At 46.2% G+C, this 15,500-nt stretch overlaps 1 protein-coding gene across 3 annotated transcripts in view; it reads right to left on the bottom strand.

The window, feature by feature from the left end:
* IQSEC2 (IQ motif and Sec7 domain ArfGEF 2) overlaps nt 1–15,500 on the bottom strand; it is an 83,656-nt gene that overhangs the window by 58,846 nt on the left and 9,310 nt on the right. The gene's annotated exons all lie outside the window — the stretch shown is intronic.

Genomic DNA, 15,500 nt, shown 5'->3' with positions numbered 1-15,500 from the left:
GATGGTGATGGGCCTGCCTGAGTTGTTGGGACAGGGAAGGGCACAGTGTGCCTGGGGTGGATGGAGCAAGGGGAGGAGTGGTAGGTGGTGAGGTCAGAGAGGAGCCTGGAACCAACCACCTGGGACTTCGTGGGTCAGAGGGGGAAGCGAGGCCCAAATCCAAGTGGCTGAGAGGCAGCCTGCAGCTGTGGGCTAGGGCACAGCCCAAGCTTTAAACACAGAGGGACCTCCCCTTGGATATTCGTTCTGCCACATACCAGCCCAGTGACCCAGGCAAGCCACCTCCCTTCTCAGGACCTGAGCCTCAGTCTCCCCACTTGGAATACAAGGCCAATTCTGGCAGGGTTGTTGGGATGATTAAGCCCTTTGTAACCCAGCAGACAAATGCCAGGTATTATTAACAACACAGAAAAGGCTTTGCCAATTGCCTGGTCCAAACTGCTTATTTTCTAGATGAAGAGAAAGAGGCTGAGGGGGTAAGTGAGTCAGCCACTGGGCTCTTTTCTACTACATTGGTCTGCCTTCTTCATTGTGAGGCCCCCTCAGAGGTGAAGGAAGGGCGAGAGAAGAGAATGGAGTGGAGGACAGCTTTGAAGGAACTGAGGGAATGAGGGAAATCTGAGACCCGCCCATCTGGCTGCTCTTCCTCAGAGCAGGGTGTGTGGTGGGGTTGGGGGGGCACTTAGTGGAGCTGGTGCCTTGGAGTTGGGGAAGGGGAGGAAGAGAGACCAAGGAACTTGGAAGAAGTGGGAAAGTGTGGGAAGCAGCCTTTCTCATCCCCTTTGTCTTCTTCCTCCTCTTTCACACCCCTCCCCACTCCCTGCCCCACCTTTTCCCCTGCGGAGAAGAGAGAGAGAGAGAAAAAACACCTCACAGGCTCCATCCTCAGGTGAGAGAGCCAAGACTCAACCTCAGTGAGAGGAGCATCATCTATGTTGGGTGCAAAGTGAGAGACGGATGCACAGGGAGAGGAGGTGGACCTCAGGAGGGAGTATTTGTTAGAAGAGTGAATGGAGCCCTCACGGGGCGGGTGGGCAGGCAGGCCTCAGGGTGCTGGAGCTCTAACTGGGTGAGTACAGCATGCCCAGTTCTTTTTTTTTTTTTTTTAAGATTTTATTTATTCTTTTGAGACAGAGAGCTACAGGGAGAGAGAGAGAGAGAGAGCGAGCGCATGAGCAGGAGGAGAGGCAGAGGGAGAAGCAGACTCCCCTCAAGCCTGGAGCTTGATCCAAGACCCAGATCATGACCAGAGCCAAAGGCAGAAGCCTAACCATCTGAGCCACCGAAGTGCCCAGTTCTGCTACTTGCTAGCCACGTAATCCTGGGGAAGGCACTCCCCTATGCCCTGCCTCAGCTTTTTCATTTGGAAAATGAGGTGGGGGAGAGAAGCCCTCCCCTCCACCAGGAGGCTGTGAGGCTCCGCCTAGGACAGTGTCTGCATGGCCCGTGGTCCGTGTTCAGCCAAGGACAGTAGCACTAACCTTTAGCCTTCAGAGCTCCCTAAAGGGACAGAGGACCAGGGCCACAAAGCACCTTTTTGCATTTATTAAAACTTTCCATCTCACTCTGTAGCAGCAAGATTGCTTCTGAGGCCTGGCCCAATTCTTCATAGGGACCAGGCTGGAGGGGTCTGACTTCGCTGGCTCCCCAACTGTCAACAGAATTGAGGCCAAACCCTTCAGCCACCCTCCCTAACACTAATACTCTGCTCCAAGCAGGCTCTGTCTTCTCGGATACCCCACCCCATCCCTAACCCCCAGCACACACTTAATCAGACCCAGACCTGGGAATGAATAGGAACCTTCCAGGAGCTCACAGGTGGACCCCCTTGCCCCAATCTTCTTTAGAGCATAAGCAACCTATATAATCACTACCATCAGCATGTGAGTAATCACTGAGCCCCTGCTAGGCACCAGGCAGACTCTTTGATCCTGCAATATGGGAACTGCTCATTCAATTCTAAGATGATGAAACTGAGACTCAGAGAGGTCAAAATGATTTGCCACATAGCATACAGGTAGGGGAGCTTGGCATAAAACCCAAAATCCATGCTCTTACCACCACCCTGGACACATACACACTGTTAAGATGAGTTCCCTTATCCTACCTCCCTAATGTCAAGACAGAATCTTCTTCTCCAGTGCTCTTTGTTCGAAGAGATTACCACATATGCACCTCTGTTCCAAAAGCATTTCTCTCTCTCTCTTTTTTAAAAAATTTTATTTATTTATTTATTTATTTGAGAGAGGGAGTGCACAATCAGGTGTGGGGAGGGGCAGAGAGAGAGGGAGAAGCAGACTCCCCACTGAGCGGGGCTCGATCCCAGGACCATTCTTTGGGAGACAGCGCAGACCTGGATAAGTCACTGCCCCTGGACCTTGGTTCCTCATCTATAAATAATGGGGCTATGTTAGTTGAGTTCCAGACAATCTTAGGCCCTAAACTTAACCCTAAAATATCTCATTTCTTCAGAATTCCAGAGTTTCTCTTTTGCATCAGCTGGGTTCAGCTGCCTACATAGAGACCCAAAGACTTGGGGTACCAGGCCTCTCTTTATCAATCCATGTCAGGAGAAGAGATCCATCTCTCCTGCTACTCCAAATGTCTTCTCCTAATGAAAGGTCCCTTAGGACCCCAGTCTCAAAAGGTTTAGTTGGGCCAATTCTTATCCTCAGGAGTGGTCCTCAATAAACAGTAACTTACTAAAAGCTATGAGTACAGTGACCACATTTTCTGAATCTAAAACTTGGCCATGTAATCAGACCAAGGATTTTAAGTGATCTCTACACCCAATGTGGGGCTCAAACTCATGACCCTGAGATCAAGAGTCTCGTGCTCTTCTGACTGAGCCAGCCAAGAGCCCCTGACCAAGGACTTTGACACTGCTGCTTCCAGGTACGAGAAGCAGTTTGGCAGATGGGACAATAAATAGCAAAATATTGGAAGTTCCTGAAACTTTGAGGGACTTAAGGGGACAATAGGCTGGAATACTTGAAAAGAATGTAAGCCCTTGAGTTGCCATATTGGGGTTTCTACCTTAGCCTCCTGACTGGTTCCCTGCCTCTGGTTTTGGTACTCTGAGCCTCCTGTAAACAGTGCGTGGGGAAATAATAAGGTGCTTTGCCCTAATATCCTAGAATTAGATAAACAAGATGATCCTCTGAGAGCTAAATTAATAAACATAAAATACATAAAAAATGAGACATGCAAAGTTACCTGAAAGAGAAAGACTGGTCCTCAAGTCAGGATTTGAGTTGAGTAACATGTCTAAAAAATTGGGTGTCAAAAGAAAGGAGACTGGACACCCATGGAGGTAAATTTTTTTAAGGAGGCTTGAAGGAGGGGCTCAGTAGGTTAAGCATCTGCCTTTGGATCAGGTCCTGATTCTGGAGTTCTGGGATCCAGCCCGCACTGGGCTCCCTGCTCATTGAAGAGTCTGCTCCTCCCCCTGCTCATGCTCTTTCTCTCTCATTCTCTGTTCTCTCTCAAATAAATAAATAAAATCTTTTTTTTTTTTTTAATTTAAAAAGGAGGCTTGAAGGACAACTGTGAATAGGGCTCCTCCCAGCAGTACCCTGAGGAGAAAGAGGGGGGTACACTAGCCCACGGATCTCACAGGTCTCTTGCAAAGCACAGAACCAATCCTGGGGTAGCCATGGACCTTCTCTCCTAGCCATCACCTAGTCTAACTACAAGTCTCGTCAGTGGAGCACTCCCTCCTCACTACTGAAAGAACATCTCTAAAATGCAAATCAGCTGACATGGTTCTCCTGCTTCAAGTATTCAGTAACTCCCCCCATTGACTTCCCTGCCTGTTCAGCCCAAGCACTCCAAAGCTCTCCATCTCACTCTGCCCTCCCATTGACTTTTCTAGCACATCTGGTACTTGCTACCTGGAACACTCCTGCCCCTCTCTAGGTCTTTTAACTGTGTTACAGCGATATGTGAAATAGTATTAAAAGTCAAATTGTGAAAGGATCTCAACAGAATGAGACTCCTTTTCAATGACATTTTTTTTCTGAGTTCACTTTCAGATTTCTAAAGTATATGTTCATATTATATTGCTAATCTGCTTGTGAAATTTATTTTCTTGTGTGTCTTTTTACATTTTTTTGTGTAATAAATGTATGCAGATTTTCAAGTCACAAGGACTGTGAGGATTATAACAGAAAACACAAATTCCCCACTCTACTCCCTTCCCACCCTTGACCCCCACTGTCAGAAATACCCCCACTGCTTGCTCAGGTATTTGCCTTCTCATTTCTAAAGAACCCAGGCAGGGCGCCTGGGCAGCTCAGTCAGTTAAGCAGCTGCCTTTGGCTCAGGTTATGATCTCAGGGTCCTGGGATGGAGAACCGAGGACCGACCCTTGCTCAGCAGGGAGCCTGCTTCTCTCTCTTCCCCTCCCCTGCTCATGCTCACCATAGTATGTGCGGTAACTGTACTTCATTTCCCATACAACTTTTCTTTTTCCCTGGTATTTTTTAAAAATTTTTATTTACTTGACAGAGAGAGATGACAAGCAGGCAGAGAGGCAGGCAGAGAGAGAGGAGGAAGCAGGCTCCCTGCTGAGCAGAGAGCCTGAAGCAGGGCTTGACCCCAGGACCCTGAATCATGACCCGAGCCGAAGGCAGCGGCTTAACCCACTGAGCCACCCAGGCACCCCACTTTTCCCCTGGTATTGATGGTGATGTCTTTGCTTGCTTAGTTTTCTTCATATCTATGACTGGTTTTCCCCGAACTCTGTTGGGAGTACATTTCTCTTCTCAATGTGTTTTGACACCTCAGATAACCCATCAGATTTTTTCTTTTCTTTTTTCTTCCTTTCGAGAATTTGTCCCAACTGCAATTCAGGCTGGGTGCTCTCTAGACCCGCATAATGGTGCACGGAGGGTCTTGTCCCTGCCCCAGCACTCTGGGATTCCTTTCACCTGTCTTCTGTGTTGGATTTCCTATTTCCTATATCCTTGGCCTTTTTTCTGACTTTAGGTCCACACTTTGCTGGAGCACATTCTCCAGAGCTCCCCAGAGAAAAGAGGCCGGGGACATAAAATCTTTAGACCTTATCTGTCTGAAAACGTCTTCCTTATGCTCTCTGCCTTGATTGATAATTTGACTGAGTATAGACTTCTAGGTTGGAAATTATGTTCACTCAGAATTTTGAGAACACTGCTCCACTGTCTCCTAGCTTCCAGTGTTGCTGTTGAGAAATCCAATGCCATTCTCTTTCTTGAAACTTTGTGCATGATATGTTTTTCTCACCAACCCCTGGAAATTTTCAGGATCGTCTCTTTATCCCTGGCATTCTGCAATTCTACAGACATACCTTGGTGTAAATCTTTTTATCATTTATCTTGCTGGCTACTCAGTGAGATTTGCATCCTTCAGTTCTGGGACATGTTCTTGTATTTTGGCTTTGATCCCTTCCTTCCTGCTGTTTCCTCCATTCTATTTCTGGAACTCCTGTTGTTGGATGTTGGAGTTCCTCAACTGATCCTCCAATTTTCTCATCTTTTCTCTTCTGTTGTCTATTCCTTCATCTTGTTATTCTGCCTCCTAGGATATTTTGTCTCCTTTTATTTTCTAATTCTTCCCACTGAAATCTTTATTTTGACTCTCGCTATCTTTAATTTCCCAGGTTTCTTCTCCTCCCTCCTGACCTCAGTTCCTTCCAAATCCCTTTGTTTTCTGTTTGTTTGCTTGCTTGCTTTTTTGGTCACTCTTAGAGGTTCAAATAGCTTTGTACTATCCGATCATCCCTAGCTACCTAAGACTTGCCCGTGCATGTGTGCATGCGCAAGAGCACACACTTGCGCATGTGTGTTTGTGTGTGTGTGTGTGTGTGTGAGAGAGAGAGAGAGAAATGTTAGTTGCACTGAGGTTTAATGTACATAAAATCAAATATACCTGTCTTAAGGGTCCTTGGCTGGTGATCCTTGGCAATTGGTTCCCATGACACTAACAAGCAGATGGAAAGCTCTGTGCATAGCTGAAGCTTGCCAAATGGTGGGCTTCACTACAGTTGCTGGGCTGAAGCCTGTTCTTTTGTTGAAAGACTCCCACGTGTCATCTTTTGGAGGCCTTTTTCTAGAGCCTTTTAGTTTCCTCAGAGAAGACTACTTTCCTCTCTTGTATGCTCCTGACTTTGGTGTCCTAGAAGTAGGGGAGTGGGAGGAGGTTGGGGTCCCACTGTTTTGGGATGCAGATCCCTTTGCTTATATCCCTGCTTCATCCCACACTTCACTGTGCCTGCTATCCCCAAGCCCAGGGCCCCCTAACTTCAATTTCTCCAAAGAATCAACCCCCATCTGCAGAGATGGGGCTTGGTGGTGGGGGGGGTGAGGTCCCTCACTAGATGGGGCCATGAAGGGACAAGAAGGTCTGTTCACAGACTTTCAATATTCTCCCTGTTTTTAATTCCACACCTCACCCAGCCTTCTGTGGTTCCTAGCATCTCTGAATCCTAAGCATTTCTGGGGCTCTCTGGGCAGAATAGATTACTTCTGGTCAGCTTCCCAGACCCTGTGCATTTCTACCTTTTTTATTTCTTTACTCATATTTCAGTTGGGTTTGAGGAAGCAACAGAGATAAATAAGTTTATTCAACTCATTATGTTTAACAGGAAGTTCCTCTTCTTGCTGCAGCCAACTCCTATTCATCTTCAGTGACTCATTTAGGCAAGACCTCTTCCAGAAAGCTTATCTGAATGTCTCTAGGCTGGATGAGGAGGCCCTCCTCTGTTCTCCCGCAGTGTCCTTTTCTTGCTTCCATCACAGCCCCGATCAAACTTATTCTGAAAGTGTCCATTTCCATGCCCCACTCTCCTTGTAGATTAGGAGCCCCTGTAGATTAGGAGCAGTCTAGGGATGTGACTTAGTCATGCCTGTACCTCCAGACCTCACGGTCTGGCCCACAGAGGTACAGAGCTACTATGTGGTGATGGAATGAATGAATAAATGAATGACTACCCGAATGAATCAGACCCAGTTGGAGGGATCATCCAGAAAGGGAAATAAGCTGAAGCTGATTTTTCCTCTCCAAGACCAGTTCCCTAAAAGCTGTAAGTTCCCCTAAAAGCTATATGTGCATGCTTGCCCACTGAAACAGGACTTAAAGCCATGGAAAAATGGGCCCAGCTTCTATGCCCTACATTTGGTGGATGGTTAAGTACATTATGGTATATCAGCTACCGTTAAAAATAATGCTTGCGACGAATATGCAGTTACATGCGGGAAATGATCAAGTGAAAAGAAGCAAGAAAAACTTATATGTGCTATATCATTTCAGCTATATGAAAAGAATAAAAAGAACAAGGGAAATACACCAAATGCTCGCAGTGGCTGTCTTTGTGCGCTCTAATTACAGGTAATGTTTTTCTCCTCTACTTTTTTTTTTTTTAAAGATTTTATCTATTTGGGGCTCCTGGGTGGCTCAGTGGGTTAAGCCTCTGCCTTCGGCTCGGGTCATGATCTCAGGGTCCTGGGATCAAGCCCCACATCGGGCTCTCTGCTCAGCAGGGAGCCTGCTTCCCTCTCTTTCTCTCTCTGCCTGCCTCTCTGCCTACTTGTGATCTCTGTCTGTCAAATAAATAAATAAAGTCATTTTTCTAAGATTTTATTTATTTAATTGACAGAGATCACAAGTAGGCAGAGAGGCAGGCAGAGAGAGAGAGAGAGGAGGAAGCAGGTCCCCTGAGGAGCAGAGAGCCTGATGCGGGGTTCGATCCCACGACTCTGGGATCATGACCTGAGCCAAAGGCAGAGGCTTTAACCCACTGAGCCACCCAGGCGCCCCTCTCCTCTACTTTTCTGAGTTCTTCTACATTTTCTAATGCAAGTGCATTAAATGTCTAATTTTTTAAAAAGCTCCTAAGAAATGAAGGTAAATGTACTGAGAGTGCCATGGAGAAAACACTGTGAAGGGCACCTGAGAGTCTGAGTGCAGGTTCAGCAGTGCTTGCTGGGAAGGCTCTGTTCTCCACTGTCCAGAGGCCTTGAAGACTCAGACCCACGGAACACCACCCCCTCTCACTGCAAAAGAAGGATGTTGCTCTGGAAGCCAAAGGAGGAGGATCTTGGGAGTCTAGCTTCTTAAAAATCACATCACCATAGGCCATACTGGGAAACAGAGACCTCTACACTGGGCTCCAAACTTCAGATGCCCCTCTCCATGAGATGAAGAGTCTGTGGGGCCAAGGGAATATGACTGTCAGGATCTTTGGCTCTCTGTCTTCCAGACTGCACTCCAGGTACCCAGAACCCCAGAATTCCCTGCTCATATCTCTTGAGGTTATTTGCAAGAATTGTTTGGTCTTATTATCCAGGTCCATCTGCTAGGGCCAACAGGTGGCCAAGGGGAAGTTGGAGGGAGGTGGGGCTTTGATGTCGCCTTGAGTGTCCATATACATCTCAAGGTTCTATATGAACCACAGGTGGGAAGAGAAGGGGGGAGGGCCAAGGGCCTAAGCTGGTACCTTGATGGGCCCTGCAGAAGTAGAGGCAGGCAAGTCCATAGGTCCTTGCGCCTTCAGGGTTTACAAAAAGGCCTAACACTTAGAGGTGGACAGATCTGTGTTCAAAACCACTTATTTGCTGTGAAACCATGAATGAATCCATTCCTTTATCCGAACCTCAATTTCCCCAACTGTAAAATAGGTATAGTAATTCCAACTTCAGAGGGTTGCAGTGAGGTTTGCTAGGGACAAATAGGCCTAGTGGTTATGAGCACAGGCTTTGGGTCAGAGGGGCCTAGGCCTCAGTGGCAGCTCTGGCCTCGGTAACTATGTGATTAACATCTATAAGGCCCCGTTTATTCCTTAGTATAATGGAGATAACAACAGGGTTAACCTAACAGAGTTGCTGGAAGGATTGTGGTTGTAAAGAATATGTAATAACATTGGAAAAGGCTTAAATGAGGAAAGGCTGCTTAATAATCGTTGTACAAATATTGGTTATGGTAGAGTTGATGGGGCCTCCTGTACTCCCCATCCCCTCTGCCCAGCTTTTCTGTTTTTTTTTTTTTTTTGCCATAGCTCTGACCACTATAGGACATATTCTGTGTCATCTTGTTTCTTTTCTGCCCCTGCTCCACACCCCGCCCCCCAACATACACACAATAGAATATCAGCTCCGCAGGGCAGAGATTTTACCTCTTTTGTTCACTGTGTCCAAACACCTAGAACAATGCGAACAGAGAAGATGTTCTTCTACAGTTAAGTGGATATCTGCTCCTTAGGGGCAAAAAGGCATTCTTGGCAAATACAATAGTCAGAATATAGGCATGGGGGCACACATAAGTCTGTTATGCTTAGGAACCCTAGACAGTTCAATACAACTTGAATACTGGTCAGGAAGGGAAGACCGTGGCTAGAGAGATGAGTGGAGCCATGGTCTGATCAAAAGGAGCACACGAGAGCTTTCCTAGACCATAAATGGTATAAAGACTTACTCGTGATGATGGCCAGGGAATGGAAAAGCCCTCGGGGAGAGGCAAAGATACCTCCCAAGTTCAAGAGCCACCTAAATCATGACAATGTGAAAAGTGACTGTAAAAAACCTCTTGAAAGATAATTCAGCTGGAGAAAGACTCCTGCCTAAGGGACCAATCTGAGCCCAATCTGAGCCTAGAAATGACACAGAGGGAGGTAGAGAGGTCAGGAGGGTAAGAGAATGGTGACATGCAAGAAAATCTCATAAGGGTTAATAAGAGAGAACAACCAGATGAACCACCGGACAAATCAGAAAGCTTGGGGGATAATGAAGCCACTGTCAGTAATGGATCCACCCGACATCCAAGGCCAAAATGGTGGCAGGGAAGCAAAATGAAGGCCATGGCAATTTCAGCTGCCGTTTATCCTTTTGCTGGTGATTACTCTTCCTAAGGGGTCCTTGATTACCACTATTCATTGAACAAGTTCTGGGATGCTGAGGATGATGATGAAGATGGCTGCATACTTCAAAGAAATGTTTAGCTATTGTTTTTTAAATTTCTTCCTCAGAAAATGAGGCAAGTGCCACTTCACATTTTTTATTTTAAAAAGAAGACAGGCAGAGGCTACAACAAAGAGCCTTGAATACCAGGCAAGGGTATATTGTTCTGTAATTTCTGGGGAGTCCTTGGGGAGCTCAGCCCTGGGCGTGATAAGGTCAAAAGCTGCCTTCCCCCAATTCATGCTCCTTCCTGTCAAGCAGGCTTTATTTGGTCTTTCGCTTATTCTGCCTTCTAGTAATGCAGAAAGAATAAAGTGACTATTTATTAGGCACCTACGAAGGTTCAGGCTTGTGTTATGTTCTTGACAGCTGGGCGAGATGGTTATTCTTCTTGCCATTGTATAAATATGAATACTCAGGCTCAGGGTAGCAATGTGATTTGCCTAGAGTTATGCAGTTAATGATCGGTGGAGCTGAGATTCAAGTCTGGGTTGGTCTGACTCTAAAACCAATGCTTTTAACTTCTACAGCTGTGGTTTCCTTCTGTTATGTCAGAGCTAAGTGGCACTTCATCTCCCATACCAGCCTGTGAGCTTGGCCTCTCTCCCTCACCTGGCTCCAATCTCCCCTACACAACATGCCGCCCAAGCCCCTGCCCCCACCTTCCCACCACCCATGAGCATTGGGGTGGGGGGGAGTGCTTCTGAAAGAAGCAATCATTCAAGGTCAGAGGGGGAGCGCCAAAACAGGAAGGTGGTGTTAGGTACAGGTATTGCAGCCCAGATCAGCTCCACATTATGACAAAAAAAAAAAAAAAAAAAAAAGAAAAGAAAAAGAAAGAAAGAAAGAAGAAGGGGGAGAGAGAGAGAGAGAGAGAGAAAAGGAAAATGGAACTGGTTCTCTCTCTAGCCCTCCCTTCCTGCCTCCCTCTGCTAGAGGCAGAGGGATGGAAGTTCAGTGATGATGGGGAGGAGAGTGGGTGGAAAGGGGAGCAGCTTAGAGCAGCTCGATGTTGCAGAAACCTCAGCTCAGACTCAAAGCCCCCTCCTGCGCACTAGGGGCCCATCTCTGGCCTACCTGCTCCTACTGCCTAAGCAAAGCAGGCTGGGTTGAGCTCCTGGGAGCCCACTAAAATGAATGTGAAAAATAAAAAAAGGTATGAAGTCCTAACAGTGAAGAGGATGGAAGAAAGTGGTATTGATGAGAGATTTCAACAAATTTCTGGAAGCAAAACAAAAACAAAAACAACGAAAGAGGAGAATATTCATAGTTGAAGGGACACCGCTCAGGGGGTTGCAGCCAGGGTGGGAGCCAATCTGGCCAGCAGAGGTCCAAAGAGACTGCAGACATGAAGATGGTAGGTATGAGGAAGGGCAGGAATGGTCAGGATCTGAAAATGGGGGTATATGCTGAAGGTAAGTACATGAAATCCTCCCCTGCTCCCCTAAGCCCCAAATCCAGAATCCAAGCTGCCTGGCAAAGCAAGATATCAGAGAGCTCCTGACTAAGGGAATGAACCTATCTGCAGTCAATTAGGGCCCCCAGGGGCCTACTGGTGTCCCCAGGATGAAGTGCTTTTCATTCTGGCATTCAGGGAGCACCCATTATAATAGCCAGCCCCCTGGTGTCTCACCTAAAATAAAGCCAGCAAGTGGATAAGCCAGTCTGGGTGTAAGGGCATCTCAATCAGACTTTCTCCTAACTCATTCATAGACTATAAGATAGAAAGTATGAGGGAAAAGACAGGCAGCCTCGGGGATCAATCCAGGAAGTTGCACATCTAACTGGCGGACATTCCAGAAAGAGAAAACAGAGAAAATGAAAGGAAAGAAACTACCGAAGAAATTATGTAAGGAGAGATCAAAAGAATCCAACTGAACCGACTCACTGAGTACCAGGTTGGGTGAATGGAAAACAGACCTTGAACTGATTACATAGTTTACATAGCTGGTTACATAGGTGTATTTGGCTTGTAAAAATTGAGCAATTCATTTGTGACATGAGCACTTTTCTGTATGCATATCATATTTCCATGTGATATCTAAAAAAAAAAAAAAGAAAAGAAAAAAAGAACACCTTCTCGAAATCTTCCAGCAAACTCTCTCCAGAAGGTGTGCTATGATTATCTGCAGTTTCAAGGAACTCCACGGGACAGTAACGACATAAATGAACAAGTGAGCGAACAAATAAGGGAGAAAGTTCTGGTCTCAAATACAAAGCAAAGTAAACAGTGGCATGATTTTGAGCCATGTCATAGAAAATAAGAAAGGAAAATGCATTTGCTTTTTTTTTTTAAAAGATTTTATTTATTTATTTCATAGAGACACAGCGAGAGAGGGAACACGAGCAGGGGGAGTGGGAGAGAGAGAAGCAGGCTTCCGACTCAGCCCGATGTGGGGCTCGATGTGAGGCTCAATTCCAGGACCCTGAGATCATGACCTGAGCCAAAGGCAGACGTTTAACAACTGAGCCACCCAGGTGACCCTGCATTTGCTTTTGACACTAGGAACATCTTCCTGGGAGTACAGAGATTGTGACAGCGGACCATGGAAACTGAGGTGCAATTATAGTCCTAAGCACATGAACACAGTGCATTATTGGTGGTCGGTTTGTCTGGATAAACCACCAAACACCTAATTGTTACAGAATGCAAATGCAGTCAACCCTGTGGAATGCAAAAGTACTGAGCACAGAATGTGGGAGGTGCCAGGGTGGAGGAGAGAGGGAGGGGAGGATGGGGCCCTAATAACTATGTCTTAGAGACCAAGTGGTGAAGAGATAGTGTGGAAAATGGATGGAATAGGAAACCGTAGTTTAAAACACTGCTTGTTGGGGGGCCTGGGTGGCTCAGCGGGTTAAAGCCTCTGCCTTCGGCTCAGGTCATGATCCCAGAGATCTGGGATCGAGCCCCTCTTCGGGCTCTCTGCTCAGCGGGGAGCCTGCTTCCTGCTCTCTCTCTCTCTGCCTGCCTCTCCGCCTGCTTGTGATTTCTGTCAAGTAAATAAATAAAATCTTTAAAAAATAAAAATAAAAAAAAATAAAACACTGCTTGTTAAAGTTACAAAGGTAACAGAGGAACCGAAGTAGTAGTATAACTATCGCAATCTATGAAAGGGAGAGAAAGAGTCAGGTGTTGTAAAGAAGCTAGATCCTGGGGCGCCTGGGTGGCTCAGTGGGTTAAGCCGCTGCCTTCGGCTCAGGCCATGATCTCGGGGTCCTGGGATCGAGTCCCTCATCGGGCTTTCTGCTGAGCAGGGAGCCTGCTTCCTCCTCTCTCTCTGCCTGCCTCTCTATCTACCTGTGATCTCTCTCTGTCGAATAAATAAATAAAATCTTTAAAAAAAAAAAAAAGAAGAAGCTAGATCCTCATTTGTCCTAGTAGAAAGAAGTCAGTAAATAATGTTTAAGTTGATAAATGAAGGGCACCTGGGTGGCTCAGTCGTGATCCCAGGGTCCCTGCACTAGGCTTCCTGCTCAGCGGGGAGTCTGTTTCTCCCTCTACCTCCTCCCTGCTTCTTGTGATCTCTTTCTCTCACAGTGCGCTCTCTCTCAAATAAATAAATAAAATGTTTTAAAAAGATCAAGTTGATAAATGAAGAAATAACCACGGAAGCATGTTATTTAGAGATGTGAAATCACCACCAGAAAACCTAAATGGTAAAAGCAGTCACCTCCGAGGGCTGGAAGGGGGGAATAGGGAGACATAGGCTTTTTATTATATACATCTTTGTGTACTCTTTGCCTTTTTTTAAAAAAATGTTTTATTTTTAAGTAATCTCTCTGCCCAACGTGGGGCTAGAACCCACCAAGCCCAGAGATCAAGAGTTGCATGCTCTACTGCCTGAACCAGCCAGCCTCCTGCCCAGTATTTGCCTTTTTAAAATTATGCAAATGTACAGCTTTAACTTAATTTAAAAAAAAAAAACAAGCCCCTCCTCTTTCTTTGGACCTCAGTCTCCCTCACAGGACGGACAGAAGAGGGAGGGTGATGATTCCACGTGATGTGAGGGCCTGTTCTCCAGTGCAGCCTTCTTTTTAGAGCAGGAATGAGACAGGCTACAGCCCCCGCCCCCAACTAACACCTCAACTCCTTCTGGAGTCACAGTAGTCGGTGAGGGTACCTTCTCAGCTGCTCCAGCCTGTACGGCCCTCCAGTCCCCTTCCAGCCCCACGGTCGTCTGTCCAGCCTCTCCAGCCTTCCATTCATTTGACTATTTACGCCAGTTAGTTATTTATACCTGCCTGAGTCACAAAAGATTTGAGGTGGCTTACTCCAATAACACAGATAAAGGAAGAATTAAAAAATTGAACTAGAAAATAGGACTCAGAAAAAGAGATCAACAAAGATGCTCAAACTGTATTTCAAATTGGCCGGTAGCTGGGGAACTAGAGCGAGATACAATGAGCCATGATAGCCTCATGTTAGGAAGGAGGAAATACAGCCGTTCTCCAGGGACATAAATCTTTGCCGGGCAAGAAATTTTGCAAATCACTGTCTGTGGGAGATTTCATGAAGGAGAAGGAAAGGACTGGTTTGGTTTGTTTTTTAAACTTAAAGTTGTCCTACTTTAATGATGTGCTATCCAGATATTTGGATGAGTTAAGGCCTATAAAAACTAAAGAATCTCAGGTAATATCATGATTATAGAAATGAGGTATAAGAGGTGTACCTGAGTGGCTCAGTCATTTAAGCATCTGCCTTCAGCTCGAGTCATGATCCCGGGGTCCTGGATTGAGCCCACTGAGCTTCCTGCTCAACGGGCAGTCTGCTTCTCCCTCTCCCTCTGCCTACCCCACCCCACTTGTTCTTTCTCTCTCTCTCAAATGATTAAATATTTTCAAAAATACAAAAAAAGAGAGAGAGACATAATGTATAAGAGCATGTACTTTGGCACAATCTTGAATGATTCCATATGTTTTCTTCCCCTGAAAATGACTATTAAGCACCTAGGGGTATCAGGGAATGCCATTGAAATGATCTCGGTTAATCCTGAGAGATGGCCATTATCATGCCATTTTCCAGACAAGAAAACTAAACCTCAGAGAAGGCAAGATGACATAGCTGAGGTCCTCCAGTGGGGGCACAGCCGAGATTCAAACTTGGGTCTGTGTGCTGGTAGCCACCCTTGTGGGGAGCACAGCACAACGTGTAAACTTGTGGAGTCTGTGTCCTACACCTGAAAACAAGTGTGATATTGTGTGTCCACTACACTCAAAACAAACAAACAAAAAAACAGAGACAAACTTAGATCTCTCCATTTCGAAAGCTCATTCTTTGTGTATCATACAGTGGGGCCTCAAAACCAAGGCATCCGGGCTGGAGATGCTCTGCCCAAGGCAATAGGCACCCAAGTGATGACAGACACAAGCCTGCCCTCTCCCATGAAAACAGAAAAAAGGCGGGTGACTGGCCTAGCTCTCAAGCCGAAAGTTGCCTCTGAGCTGTCTCAATTACATTAAATGAGGACCTCAAAGGCAAAGAGCAGCAGGGAGAAAGGTGGGCCTGGGTGGAGAAAGGGAAATCTGGGCGTTCTCCCTCACTGTGAATCTAGGAGATCTGATTTCTGAGGG

The sequence above is a fragment of the Mustela nigripes genome, chromosome X (genome assembly GCF_022355385.1).
Source record: "Mustela nigripes isolate SB6536 chromosome X, MUSNIG.SB6536, whole genome shotgun sequence".
Taxonomy (NCBI): Eukaryota; Metazoa; Chordata; class Mammalia; order Carnivora; family Mustelidae; genus Mustela; species Mustela nigripes.
Note: the sequence above shows the minus strand (reverse complement) of the source record. Positions and strands in the feature narration are given on the sequence as shown.